Source organism: Rattus norvegicus, chromosome 1, assembly GCF_021556685.1.
Source record: "Rattus norvegicus strain SHRSP/BbbUtx chromosome 1, alternate assembly SHRSP_T2T, whole genome shotgun sequence".
Taxonomy (NCBI): domain Eukaryota; kingdom Metazoa; phylum Chordata; class Mammalia; order Rodentia; family Muridae; genus Rattus; species Rattus norvegicus.
This window is the reverse complement of record NC_141534.1, coordinates 263,192,904-263,205,708: the sequence shown is the minus strand read 5'-3', so window position 1 is coordinate 263,205,708 and position 12,805 is coordinate 263,192,904. Positions and strand designations below refer to the sequence as shown.

The window sequence follows — 12,805 nt, the reverse complement described above, 5'->3', positions numbered from 1 at the left end:
ACTCTTTGTTTCATTGATTTTATTATTTGTATTGGTACTAGTATTAGTATTGTTGCATGTTCCATTTTTATTGATTTCAGCCCTGTTTTTGGTTATTTCTTGCAATCCCCCCCATTGGATGTGATGTTTCATGATTTTTTTTCTAAAGGTTTCAAATGTTCTGTCAACTTAACGAGTATTTAGCATGCTTTCCTTTTTCTGGTAAATATAGGCACTTACTGATATGAACTAACTTCTTAGAAATGCATTCCTTGTGTCCCACAAGTTTGGGTATGTTGTGTATTCATTCAATTCTGAAAAGTCTTTCTTTTCTAAATTTCTGGCTTAACCCGTTTTCCATTGAGTAGTTAGCTGTGCAGTTTCCATGAGTTTGTAATCTTTCTGTTGTTTCTGTTGATTTTCTTAATCAGCTTGTTCTGCAGTGGTCTGATAGAATGCTGGGAATCGTTTCAATTTCCTTGTGTCTATTGACACTTGCTTTGTGTCTGAGCAGGTAATCAGTGTTAGAGAACATTACATGAGGTACAGAGAAGAAGGTATATTCTTTTGTGTTTGGGTGGAATGTTCTGTAAATATATAGTGTCTATTTGGTTTATGAAGTCAGTTAGCTCCAGGATTTATCTGTCCAGTTTTTGTCTTGATCACTTGCCTACTGGTGAACGCGGGGTTTTGAAGTTTCCCATTATCGTGTGTGAGAGTTGATATGCAGTAAAAGTTGTAGATGTATGTTTCTTTTACAAACTAGGTTGACCTTGTGTTTGGTGCATAATTGTCAAGATTCCATTGTTTGTTTGGTGGTGTTTCTCTTTGATAACTATGCAGTGTTCTTCCTTATCTCTTTGGATTAGGTTTGACGTGAAGTTCCATTTCTCAGGTAGTATAATGGCTACAAGGGCTTAACATCCTGTGACCCTAAGTGATATCTATCCTTGATTCTAAAGTGTATTTCTTGGATGAAGGAGAAAAATGGATCTTATTTTTAGATACATTCTCTTACTCTGTCTCTTTTAATTAAGGAATTGAGAGCTCTCTTGTTGAGAAATGTTAATGTGCAGTGTTTGATGATTCCTGTTTATTTTTGGTTTTATTGTGGTGGTGGTGGTGGTGGTGCTGGTGCTGGTGGTACATGTTTCCACTCTTGATTTGCTCATCTAAAATTTATTTATTCTTTGTAATTTTTGTCTCGAGTTTATTTATAAAAACAGCATAGAACACTGGTCATCTGTAAATAGTGTGTAGGTGGGTGTCACAGCAGTCCGTCTGTCTTCACACTGGCAGGAGCCTTTTCTATGGGGCCTTCACAGGGGCCTGGGCACCCTTGGGAGCCTGTGCACCTGGAGCTGAAGCCTGGGCCTTAGCTGGAGCTTCGGCCTCTGCCTTGGTATGTATCTTGGGCTTTGGTGGGAAAAGCCTACAACCCTTGGCCTTGTAGCTTCAGATCTTCGTCCCAAACTCAGGGTGAGTGATGAAAACCAGATGACTGAATTTGCAGCTGGAGCCCTTTGGTATCTTGGGCTTGATGGCCTGAGGCTTCACCAGAGCCTTGAAGGTCTCTGCACGTGTAGTCACTGCCTTTGCGTTATTGGCCTGTGTCTTCTTTAGACTGTTCTTGTTGTGCTTCCTGGCAAAACGCATGTTCCTAAGGAACTTGGGGGTCAACTCCCTTAAAAGATTCATATCCTTGTGACTGGGGTTTCTTAATGCCATTTCTGTGTCATTTGCAGGACTGGTTGTGTATGGTGTGGTTCTTGGACATGGCCATGTTTCCATGGTAACCTGTGACTCCGGCAGCACCTGGGACTAGAGAGGAAACTCTGCGTTTTCTTGATCATGGTTTATCCTTTTTATGTTGTTTTCCTTCTAGTACCTTCTATAGAGCTTGATTAGTAGACAGATGTTGCTGAAGTTTGACTTTATCATATACTGTGATTCAAAGTTATGCTGTGTGTAGTAGTCTGGGCTGGCATCCATGGTCTCTCAACGTCTGTAGAAACAGATTTACAGGCTCTTGTGGGTTTTAGAGTCCACTGAGAAGTAAGATGTGATGTTAATAGATTTGTACTTATATGCTATTGGATCTTTTCTCCTTGAAGCTTTAAGAAATATTTCTTTGTTCTGTATGTTTAGAGTTTTGGTTATTATATGTCAAGGGGACTTTTTCTGGTTCATTTTCACTGGTGGCTCTTGTACCGTAATGAGTATCTCCTTTACGCTAGGATTTTTTTTTTCTATTATTTTGTTGAAAATGTTTTCAGATCTTGTAACCTGAGTTTCTTCTCCTTCCTCTTTTCTGATAATTCTTGGATTTTGTCTTTTCGTAGTGTTCCAGTTTTGTTCAACGTTTTGTGCTATGAGTGTGTGTGTGTGTGTGTGTGTGTGTGTGTGTGTGTGTGTGTGTGATACGACTTTTTCTTTGCCTGATATATCCATCCCTTTATTGTGCTTTCAGTGTTTGATATTGTCTCCTCCATCTGCATCCTGTTGATTAGGCTTGCTACTGAGGCTCCTGTTTGAATTTTTTTAATTATTGTTTTTTATTTGCAGATTTTCCTCGGTTTGGATTTCTTTATTGATTATATTTCCATTTTGATGTCTTGAACTGTTTTATTCATTTCCTTCTGCTGATTGTTTTTTCCTAGATTTCTTTAAGGGGTTTACTAATTTCCTCTTTAATAACCTCTATAATATTAATAAAAGATTTTTTAATCTTTAATTTTTTTTATGCAGTCCAGTTCTTATCCCCAACCCATGCTGCTCTCCCATAGTTCCTCATCCCATTCCTCCTCCCCCATCTCCAAGAAAGAATTCCCACACCTCCTCACACCCCTTACCATGCCAAGCCTCCCCACTTGCTGGGGCTGCATGACTTTCAAGGGTTAGGTGCGTCTTCTCTCACTGACCAGGCCAGGTGTCAGGAACCTCAGACCAGCTAGTGTATCCTGCCTGGTTGATGGCTCAGTGTCTGAGATATCTCGGGATGTACAGGTTTGTTGACACTGCTAGTCGTCCTGTGGAGCCTTCCTCCTTCTCGACTTCTTCCAGCCTTTCCCTAATTCAACTATAGGAGACCCTACGTCAGTCCGTTGATTGGGTGTAAGTGTCTGCATCTGCCTCAGACAGCTGCTTCTTGGGTCTTTCAGAGGACAGACATGCTAGGTGGCTGTCTGTAACTACACCATAGCATCAGTAATAGTGCCAGGCTTTTGAGCTTCCCTTTGACATGGATCTCAATTTGGGCCTGTCACCTCCTTTTCCTCACTTTCTTCTCCATTTTTCCCTGCAGTTCTTTTAAACAGAAATGGGGATGGCAACTCCATTCCTCCACATCATACTCTATCTTTCTTCTGAAGGTAGAGTCTGCAAGTTTCCTCTCCTGGCTGCTGGGCATTTCATCTAAAGTCCCTCCCTGAGTCCTGAGATTCTCTCACCTCCCAGGTCTCTGATACATTCTAGATGGTCCCGTCCATCCCTCCTCGCAAGGGTGAATATTACCATTCATTCTTCTGGTTCTCAGGGCTTCACTTCTGTTCCCTCTCCCAATACCTGATCATATTCCTCTTCTCCCCTCTCCTCTCCCCTCACCATCATGGATCCCTCCTACCCTCTGCCCTCTATTTTCTTCTTCCTCCCAAGTGGGATTGAAGCATCCTCATGTGGACCCTTTGTCTTATTAACCTTCTTGATTTCTGTGGATTGTATTCTGGGTTTTCTGTACTCTTGTGGCTAATATCCACTTATTAGTGACTAAATAACATGCATGTCCTTTTGGGTCTAAGTTACTTACCTCAAAATGATATTTTCTAGTTCCATCCATTTATCTGCAAAACTCAGGATGTCCTCATTCTTAATAGCTGAATAGTATTCCATTGTGTAAGTGAACCATATTTCTGTATCTTTTCACCTATTGTAAGACATCTGCATGGATTAAAGTTTCTGGCTATCACAAATGAGGCTGCTAAGAACATACAGGAATGCCTCTGTAGCATGCTCGGGTATCTTTTGGGTATATGCCAAAAGTGTTATAGCTGGGTCTTTTGGAAGATCTATTTCCAATGTTCTGAGGAACCTCCAGATTGATTTCCAGAATAGTTGTACCAGTTTGCAATCCCACCAGCAATGAAGGAGTATTGTCCTTTCTCCACATTCTCACCAACATGTCCTGTCACCTGAGTTTTTGTTTGATCTTAGCCTTTCTGCTTTGTGTAAGGTAGAATCTCAGGGTCGTTTTGATTTGTATTTCTCTGATGAATAAGGACTTTGAACATTTCTTTAAGTGCTTCTCTGACCCTTGATATTCCTTTGTGGTGAATTCTCTGTTTAGTTCTACATCCCATTTCTTGATTGGATTGTTTGGGTCTTTATTGGCTAGCTTCTTGAATTCTCTATATATCTTGGATATTAGTCCTCTATCAGATATGGGGTTACTGAAGATTTTTTTTCCAATCTGTAGGTCGCTGATTTGTCTTATTGACTATGTCATTTGCCTTACAGTAGCTTTGCAGTTTCATGAGGTCCCATTTGACAATTCTTGACCTTGGAGCCTGAGCCATTAGAGTTCTGTTTAGGAAATCAACCCCTTCCCTAGTGCCGATGAGTTTGAGGCTTTATCCTACTTTCTCTTCTATTAGATTCACTGTGTCTGGTTTTAAGTTGAGGTCCTTGGTTCACTTGAACTAGAGCTTTATGCAAGGTGACAAATATGAATTTATTTTCATTTTTCTACATACCAACTGCCTGGTAGACCAGCACCATTTTATTGAGGATGCTTTCTTTTTTATCCATTGTATATTTTTGGTTCCTTTGTCAAAGATCAAGTGTTCATATGTGTGTGGGTGTGTTCCTGGGTCTTCAATTCTATTCCATTGGTAAACCTGTCTCTGAACCAATACCATGTGGTTTTTATCACTATTGCTCTATAGTACACCTTGAGGTCAGGAATGGAGATTTCCTAGCATATCTTTTATTGTTAAGAATTGGTTTTTGCTCTCCTGGGTTTTTTGTTTTCCCATATGAAATTAAGAATGGCTCTTTCCATGTCTTTAAAGAATTGAGAACAGAGAATGGGGTCCCCATTGGAGGAGTTAGAGAAAGGATTGAAGAAGCTGAAGGAGTTTGCAACCCCATAAGAACAACAATATCAACCAACCAGAGCTCCCAAGAAATGAACCACCATCCAAAGAGTACACATAGACAGACCCATGGCTCCAGCTACATATGTAGCAGAGGATGGCCTTGTTGGGTGCCAATGGGAGGAGAAGCCCTTGGTCCTGCCAAGGCTGGAACTCCCAGTGTAGGGGAATGTCAGGGCAGGGAGGTGGAAAGAGGTGAATGGTTGGGTGGGGGAAACACTCTCATAGAAGAAGGGGAAGAGAGATGGGATAGGGGATACAAGCTATGATCTGCCCAGGCAGAAGGCACAGGTTGGAAATGGAGTTTGAACAGGGGGTGTGGGTGGACAGTATTGTTCCAGAGTCCCCTGGGCTCTTCAGGGTTCCCATTTGCTGTGGTTATTTGAGAGGGTCCCTTACCTATGGCCCTAGCTGTAGCAGACCTCCCGGGAGGCCTTCAGACTATGGGTCTTTAGAGGAGTAGACAAGGTGTTCTGCCCAGCCTGAAGGCACCAATAAACGTTGTTTCAATGGCCTTTTCCTTATCTTTCAGTTGTTTCAATACCCAGGGCTTGCTGTAATAGAATTGATGGGCTCTATTAGAGACATGCTGTCATGTCTGTTATTGACTATGCTTTTATGCTTGCTCTAGGCAACTGGTATTAGAAAGACTGTAATCCTAGATGCTGATATGCGGAATACTCTTTGTTGGTTTGTCATTTTGTTCTTTGGCTTCTGCTGTCCTCTCGTCCTCTCTGGTTCTTAGGAGAGTTTGGTGGCTTGTGTCACCTGCTGGGAATTAGCTCTGGGGTACTGGTACGTATGTGCACTGGGGTTTGCAAATAAAATGTGTTTACAGGTATTGGGAGCTGACTCATAAGAATAAAATTGGATATGGGCATGGGCGAATGAGGAGGTTAAGAGGATGGAGGGAATGCGGTGATTTAGAATGATCAGTTTAGTGTTCTAGGAATGGGGACAGTGAAGAGAGGCTGTAGCAATTGGTCTGCTACAGAATGGGGATGAGACTGAGCGTTGGGCTTGGATGATGAAAGGAGAGGTCACTATCTTCTCTTATCCTACCTGCTTCACTGGCTGTAATGACGTGCAGGTTCCCAGAGAATGTTGTAGTTGGATGCTGGGATAAAGCAATGAGTCAGGTGAGGGGAGTTTGGAGGGAAGGATCTGAGTAGAACACTGAAGACAGGGGCAGGGAGGGAAAGGAGACTGCAGCAGGTGAGGACAGGACTGGTGAATTGTATTTTGAAGAGCTAAGGAAGAAGGGAAGATAGACAGCTAGAGTACCTGCTTCCCTGACTAGAGTGGACTATGGTTTCCCTGGAGTGCCTTCTGGAGTTGAAAGCTGAGATACGGCAACAGGCATAGGAAAGGAAATTAGGAGGCTGAGATCTGTTTGATCCACTAGTGATGTGGCAGAGTGGGCTGAGGAGGGGGCTGCAGCAGGCTGTCTTCTGCACAGCTAGGGATGGGGCTCATTGGATGTATTTGAAGGAGTGGAGGGAAGAGGTGAAGATCCGCAGTAAGCTCACTTCTTCCCTGACTTGAATCTTACGTAGACTCTTTCACTTACTAGATTTCTATTTGTGGATGATTTCTACTTTCAGGGCATTGCTGAATGTGTTCTACCCACCCCGAGGCATTCTGACATTTTACATCATGCATCCAACCCTCAAAATTAATAGTCTCTTTACTCTGTTTAATAGATTCCTCAATCAGTCAGTGTTTGGGAGATCTGACCACTGTGATTCTGCTTCCTCTCCTTCCCAGAGTTCTTCTACTGACACTTCAACAGGGCTTCCCTTTAAACACATGCCTTTTCAAAGTTCAGCTTTCAACACACTCCTTTCTTTCTCAGTCTCTCTCTTATCTTCAATCGCAATGCAAGAACTGAGAAACCTAAAGTTATAACTTAGACTCCATCACTTTTGGTTTGTTTGTTTGTTTGTTTGTTTGTTTGTTTATTTAACAGGTTGATGGGTTTCAGCTCTCTCTTTAAACCTAGAGACGGTGTTCTCATGGAATCCTGGGCATCTTCATCTGTCTGACAGACATTTTCCACTTCATGCTAATGGTAACAGACCTCTTGACCCTTCCCGACAAGCCTTCACATTATCCACTGATATCTATCATTTCTAACACAGTTAAGACTCGTCAGTTTGGATGCCTCCCTTGTCTCCATTTGCTTCATTTCTAAGAACTAGCAGTCACGAGAGATGCTGTTTTTTGTTACTAAGCCTCTCTCACTCTTTCCCAATCTCTGCACAGCTTTTCCTATAAGTTGAGAACATAATTTCTCTATAATGTGAAATTCCCCTTGCAACATCTACATAGGTCTCCCAGCTCAAATCCTGCCCTAAAGCAATCTGCTTACACTGTAGACAGATAAATCTTACCAACACTAACATGCAGTTAAAAACTATCCTTCATTACCAAGTATGCACCCACTTGGTTTAATCACATGACCTGTGATTGGCTGTACAGCTTCTGCTTGTTCATCTGCATGCGCTCTCTTCCTACCTTCATATAAGGTTATTTCCATTCAACTAACCTTGCCAACATCTTGAATCTCCTATAAGTCCTTGGAAAAAATCATGATGCCTTTTTCTTTCTTCAGTAAAGATTAATATTGATGCCTTTATTATATTTTCTTCATTTTAATTATTTGTTTTGATTTATTGGTTTTGTTTTCTCTTATGACAAATGAGAAGATAAAAATTATAAACTATGGGGACACTTGAATAAGTAGGTAGATTTATGATGTTATACACTGAGGAGGTATTGACTGGACTCTCGGAGAAAAATAATAATATTAATTATTAATATCTAATCGTAACTTTATATCAGCACATATAGCTTAGAGTGTGTGGATTGTTTTACTTCTGCAGCAATTCTCTAGCTAAATATACTCTATAGTTCTCTAATGAGAACAGTAAGATCACTGGACTACATACTATAGATGAAACACAATAAAAACAATTTCTATACTTAATTTAATTAAAGAAATAAATGGATTAAAGTCATGACTGACACCCATCTATCTCCTTGCCAATAATTACATTAATGAAAAGGAGATTTAACAAGGCAGTACCCAGATGCTTAAGGATTTCATGTCACCGTGACACTAACATGAACAAAGAAAACGCTATATACTTTATATCCTCGACTGTTTGGAAAAAGCTAATGAAGAAAAGATGAGGAGACATTTAAAAATTGCAAGACTTTGATAATGGGAAGTAAATGCGGATGCTACATATTCTCTTCTGGAGAGTTAATTATTCTTCATTAAAATTAATCACATTCTCTTTTAGAAAAATAAATCACCTTATATCCATTAAGCCTTGCTATTTCTAGTATATTTAGCCTTCTTTAGGAAACTCAGAGTGGACAATAACCTTGCCAATGGAGCCACAATCAGATAGCAAAATTAGCACATTTCCTCCCTATAAAAGGTCACGGGAAATGCTAGAAATAACCTTGACTCTATACCAGTAGAGTACAGATTCAAATTCTTCATTATCACTTATAAGCTTTATGATTTTTTAATTGTGTTAATACTTATTTCCAAGGGCTTCTTAAGATATTAAAATTTAGAAGATTATGTAAAATAATGCATCTTAAGTGTCCCATCAAGGGGTGTGTGATTATGGAAATGAAGTTAGAGAGAATCAAGGTTAGAACAGTAATGATGACTATGATGATGATGGTGGTGGTGGTGGTGATGGTGATGATGGTGGTGATGATAGTGATGGTGGTGGTGATAGTGGTAATGGTGGTGGTGATGGTGATGGTGGTGATGGTGGTGGTGATGCTGATGATGGTGATGGTGGTGGTGATGGTGGTGGTGATGGTGATGATGGTGATGGTGGTGGTGATGGTGATGATGTTGGTGGTGATGGTGGTGGTGACGGTGGTGATGATGGTAATGATGGTGGTGGTGGTGATGATGGTGATGGTGGTGGTGATGGTGATGGTGATGGTGATGGTGGTGATGGTGGTGGTGGTAGTGATGGTGATGATGGTGATGGTGGTGGTGATGGTGATGATGTTGGTGGTGATGGTGGTGGTGACGGTGGTGATGATGGTAATGATGGTGGTGGTGATGATGATGCTAATGATGGTGGTGGTGGTGGTGATGGTGGTGGTGATGGTGATGGTGGTGATGGTGGTGGTGGTGGTGATGGTGATGGTGGTGATGGTGGTGGTGGTGATGGTGATGATGGTGATGGTGGTGGTGGTGATGGTGATGATGGTGATGGTGGTGGTGATGGTGATGGTGGTGATGGTGGTGGTGGTGGTGATGATGCTAATGATGGTGGTGGTGGTGGTGATGGCGATGGTGCTGGAGCTGCTGGGGGTGATTATGATGAAGACGATGATGAAAAATAACTAGGGGACAAGAGAGATGCTGACAACAGCTTTAATACAGATGCTCACTTAGGCACCTAACTGACTCACTAAGACACTCTTGGCCTTCCTCTTCTCTAAACTTATCTTACATATTAATCCTGAATCATAAAATTTACTTTGGAAGACCACTCCATCAAAAACACCTAAATTCTGCTTGATATGTCCTCATATTTTAGAATATGAGATACTTTTTGCATTGTATGATTGTTTGTATTTAGATATTTTTCTTATTAATGAAAAGAATATACTTCAAATACTGCTTGATATGAGTGCTATATTAGTAGTAGCTTCTGTGAACATTAATGTTATTGCCAATGTTATTTTTAGGTCCTTTAAGTCTTGTAAGGACAACACTGTAAAACAGTTTTTACTAACTTCTGAATGTCCAGATTAAAACATAAAATTTCACAGTAGTGTGTAATTTAGGTTTATATGTCCTGACAGAGACATTTCAATTTAGAATCCCTTTTCCCAGAACCCAGTAGTGCAGAGTGACTTACCCATCACTTGATAAGTTAGTGTTAGAAAATGCTCATGAACCTGATTCAGACAGTCTTAAAAATATTTTGATTCAAAGACTGATTTAAGTCTTAGCCAAAACTAACTATCCATATTAATGTCAAAATTAAGAACTCATGACCTGCCTCCAGTCTTTATGAGCATATAACGGAAATGACTAGTTAAATATAGATACTGTGTAAACTCCTTGAAGACACTTGCTTTCTATAGATCCTGTCTATTTGTAGATATTTCAATTGTTTTAAATTATGTTAATTTACTTATAAGGAAAGTATAAAGGGGATGGATGGTAACCAATACCATAATTGGAAATCTGAACAAAAGAAGATTTCCAGGCTCAGGAAGAAATGAGCAATTGTTTATGATGTCTCTTCAGATAAATCACAGATAAATCTACTGGAAACTCTAGTACAAAGAGATGACAATTCAGAAAATATGATATTTCACACACACACACACACACACGTGCACGCATGCACACACACACTCACAATCCAAATTAAAGGGGTGCCCATTTTTCTTTCACTCCATGTAAACTGTGGACTCAGTACTGAACAGTAATTCTTTTACACAATTCCTTTTTTTCATGTTACATAGTGCATGGCTTGATGTGGAACGTAGTTTTGATGAAAATAGCATGGTAATTCAATTTAAGGTAATAACTTGAGAAGGACTGTGTAAGGAATTCGATTAATTTCTCAATTCTTGTATAATCTAAAATTAATGTTTATTTCAAATGTCTTCCTTTTCTGTGATAGGATAGAATAACAATGCATAGAAGTAGTGAGAAGATGTCTTTCTCAGAGTTTAAAAATGCTTGCTCCAGAAGCATGAAGATCTTTTGAGATACTAGAACATCATAAAAGATGAAAATGTGGGAATGGTGACATTCACTTGTAATTCTAAGACTGTGGGGTAAAAATAAAGTGGGACTTGCTGGTCATTAACTGGGTTCCAGAAAGACTGTCTAAAAACAAAAAGGTAAAAAAAAAATAATAAAGCACACACCTTCCTTTAAATTTCATGCATGCATGCTTTTGCATATCCACATGTGCATATGCATTCACACACATGCGCGCACGCGCGCGCACACACACACACACAAACACACATTATAAATGTCAAGAAAAAGTGCATAGTCTAACTAAAGGAGTCAGGGAGTATTTTGAGGTCAAAGATGATAACTAGCTTCAAAGTTTAAAAACAACTTAGAGGTCAATTAGGCTGGATAAAAGAAAATAGAGCCACATATTTGATAAATCTATCCTTCTACCTCATAATGTTTTACTTGTATCTATAACTACCAATTCCTAAAGATCTTCATTGTTTCTGTTGTGTTCATAATTATTGGAATAAATACAGTGATAATGTCATTTCTTCATCTTTGGACATGTTAAGCATTCGCATTTTTCCTTTGCTCACCAAATACACAAGACATTTTCAATAATATTCTCACTTATACTTTAAGTACATATTTAATCTCCTTCCACTAACATATAATCTTCCAAGGGAAACCAAGCAGTGTTTATCTTGCTTGCTTCTTACTCTGTAGAATATAGCTAACATTTAATAAAAGTTCACTGCCTAAATGAGTAGGTGGCAAAGACATAAAAAAAAAAAAGAAAAAGAAAAAGGAAAAAAAACCCAGCCAGGAATATAAAAGTCTTACAAGCTATCTTCTGTATTTGGAGTAAATTGTTGACAGACAGGGAAAAAGAACCAAAATGGTTGCTGCTCACTGTCTACTAATCATCAATTTGTTTGTTTTAGGTTCATTCATTTTTATTCATAGTAACTACAAACAGAATGAAAATATAATTGCTCGTTCCAGGAGCTTCCAACCTGGCAGAATCTACACTGTTCCTTGGCCCTGCATCTTAATGACAGATAAATAAAGACAGCCCTTGATGTGCTTCCAGGAGAAACTTTCGAAAAATCTTTGAATCAGCAATTTCTGGAGAAGGAATCGGAGAGAGACAATAGTCGGAAGCAGAATTTCAATTTTAAGTTTATTGCAGTAGACGAGGTGGCAATGAGTAGTGATTTCCCTCAGTGCCAGTGCAGAAGAACTGAGGAGTGACCAGGGGAGTCTCTGCGGTCACACGGAGGTGACACAGACACTGCTGTCGGAGATGTGAGAGGAGTGCGACACATTCTTCAGGAAGCACAAATAGTGCTCCCTCATGACTGGCTGCATGTGAAGGGCAAAAAGTACCTCTTTGCTTCACTGCCCTGTAAGAGTTGCTGATTGTCACATGACCTCATAAAGAGGACAGTGCATGCTACCGAGTCATCAGGATGAGGAGATCAAACCTAGGCGGGTAGAGACAGCAGCAATTTACAGAGCAGTTGCTCTGTAAATGAGACCATCTAATGGACAAAATAGGAAAAAAAATCAAAATGGACTCCAAAGAGCATTGTTTAGGGAGGAAATGAAAGAAAGGTACGTTTAATAGTCAAGATCAGAGTGTCTGGGATTAGCTGATGAAAGATACTTTGGAAAGTCTTGGGGCTTAAGAGAAGAGGAAGGGGTCATTCTAAACTAAAAGGTGGAAAGGAGGGGTCAATGGTTTAGCTCCATAAGTGACAGGATTTTCAAGACAATCGCCATTCACAGCTTAATTAAAATAATCCCAGTTGCTGTGCAGATTGCCTTACAGGGATAATCACATTTAGTTTGTAAAATGGCTAATGAGGCAGCTAATAAAATCCTAATTTTACAGATGAACAAGTCATATCTTTCCTGACAC

The 12,805-nt window shown here is 39.9% G+C and overlaps 1 pseudogene; it reads right to left on the bottom strand.

The window, feature by feature from the left end:
- Positions 1 to 1,287: 1,287 nt before the first annotated feature.
- On the bottom strand, positions 1,288 to 1,762 carry LOC134484923 (large ribosomal subunit protein eL29-like; annotated as a pseudogene).
- Between the last annotated feature and the right edge of the window lie 11,043 nt (positions 1,763 to 12,805).